The 2,278-nt window shown below is 36.7% G+C and overlaps 1 non-coding gene across 1 annotated transcript; it reads left to right on the plus strand.

The window, feature by feature from the left end:
- Positions 1-1,585: 1,585 nt before the first annotated feature.
- On the plus strand, positions 1,586-1,658 carry TRNAD-GUC (transfer RNA aspartic acid (anticodon GUC)). The gene has a single exon. It is a non-coding gene; the product is annotated as a tRNA-Asp (tRNA).
- The last annotated feature ends 620 nt before the right edge of the window (positions 1,659-2,278 follow it).

Consider the following 2,278-nt stretch of genomic DNA (forward strand, 5'->3'; position numbering starts at 1 on the left):
GTTGTCAGTCACAAAATTGTTTTAAAATATTCATTATTATTCAAATTAATAAACTTGAAGATAAAAAAACTGGAATCACTTTACAAAGCCACAGGTCAGTATAAGAAAGTACTATGAACTCTAAGCTTCATCTCAAGCAAAGCTTCTGTGACCATTTGCTCTTTGTTCTGTGCTTATCACAAAAATATTCAGAGCATGATGTCTGTCACAAAAATATCAGAGAGGTACCTGAAAACGCTGACTGGGTCGGTTACGCTGCAAGAGGTGATAATTGTAGAATAGTGCAAGGGTTAGAAGTTAAGGATAAGATTTCATAAGACATATTCTGTGGCATTTTATTTGACACACATAGGGGTTTATGCTTTTATCTTTCTGGGTGTTCATATGTGCATATGAATTACTCACAATGTATATGAATATGTGTCTATATTACAGAGAGCTACTTAGAGATATTGTGTATACTATAAGTGAGCATTCATCTTAAATGCTCTCAGTAGTTCATTAAGCCTCACAAGTGGTTGGAGACACATAAATGAAAAAGATTATCCACAGTTCTGAAAGCAAGATATGAAGTCCCAGGGAGACTCAAGTCCTGAATGGAAGGAAATGCTCCTCATTCTCTGACATGAACGTTGATTTGGGCGGTAGTGTCTATATGCTTTTAGCCATTTACCACACCAAAGGTTTGGCTGAAAATGCAGCTACCTTCACTCCACCATGGCATTTGAATCTCCCTGGTTCACCGAATACTTAATATTTGTCCACAAATGTGTGTCACCATTACAAGTTTCCTTATCTCCAGATGAGTTCTGGAGCATATGACCTCTTGCATCCTTTCTAGTACGGCCCTGTATGATGGGCCTGATAACACACAATATATATAAGGAAACGCTGAGAAACTGCTCTTCAGAGCTTGGAAAATTATGTGGCTTGATTAACCATACAACTGTTAATAATTAAACTAGTTATGCCTTCAATTAATGGGTTCTTTGTGTATAGCTGGAAGGAAGTTCATTTTTATTTCCAAATAAAGTCCTAAAATGTAAAGATTGTTGCTCAAATAGAAAGCATTTCAGTCTTCTCTTCATAATAGGCATTGGTGCTTGGATTTTACTATTAATCCTAGATGACTTGAGTTGATTCAGTAAATAAAGATATGCAGCTTAGATGAATCTTCAGAGAATTATGCTGAGTGAAAAATGCCAATCCCAAAAGGTCATATATTATATCATTGTCTTTATATCACATTCTCGAAATGATAATTGTAGGCATAGAGAGTAGATAAGTGGTTGCCAATGGTTAGGGAAGGTTAAAAATAGAAGGGCCGTGAGTTTGGATATAAAAGGGCAACATGAGGAATCCGTGTGGTGATGGATCTGTACTATCTTGACTGTATCAGCATCAATATTTTGATTGTGATGTTGTACTTTTGCAATATGTTACTATTGGGAGAATTTTGGTAAAGGGTAAATGGTATCTCTTATTTTATTTTTACCACTGAGTGCAAATCTACAGGTATCTAAGAAAACCAAGTTTATTAAAATAAAGAATATGAAGGGGATGCGAGGGCAGTTCAGTGGAGGAGGTGTGAGGGTAGTTCAGTGGTAGAATTCTCGCCTGTCATGTGGGAGACCCGGGTTCGATTCCCGGCCCATGCATGCGCTTCCAAAACCCACCAATCAACCTACCAACCAACCAACAAACAAACAAACAAAAAATTCAACAAATGGTGCTGCAATAAGGGGATACTTACATGGAGAAATGAATGAAATGTGACCCTGCCATACAGCATACAAAAAAAAAAAAGAATATGAAGAAATGAATTGGCAAGTATAACAGAAATTGCAGACAGAAGAATTATGAACTGTAATACTGTGATTCTTTTGGCTGAAAATTCTGTAATTTCCATTAATGAAAGGACTTCTCATTGCCTTCTCATTCACCTATTCTTTGAGACCAAAGGAAGAAAGTTTCATTATGTCTAGAACCTAGGTTTTCTGTAGCACATAATCTAACTCAACCTCTCTGGATAGATCATTTAAATAATCCAAACACAGGGATCCCAGAATAAGAATTAGAGCCTTTAATACCATACAGCTTGATGTAATGCCTGGATACATCCCAGAGTATAATAAAGCAGATAATCAAAAGCTATTGGCAATTCTTGCCTGCCATGCCTGAGACCTGGGTTCAATTCCCAGTGCCTACATATGCAAAACAAACAAACAAACAAACAAAAAACTATTGGCAAAGTCCCTTGAGGGATGGGAGAAAAATT

Source organism: Tamandua tetradactyla, chromosome X, assembly GCF_023851605.1.
Source record: "Tamandua tetradactyla isolate mTamTet1 chromosome X, mTamTet1.pri, whole genome shotgun sequence".
Taxonomy (NCBI): domain Eukaryota; kingdom Metazoa; phylum Chordata; class Mammalia; order Pilosa; family Myrmecophagidae; genus Tamandua; species Tamandua tetradactyla.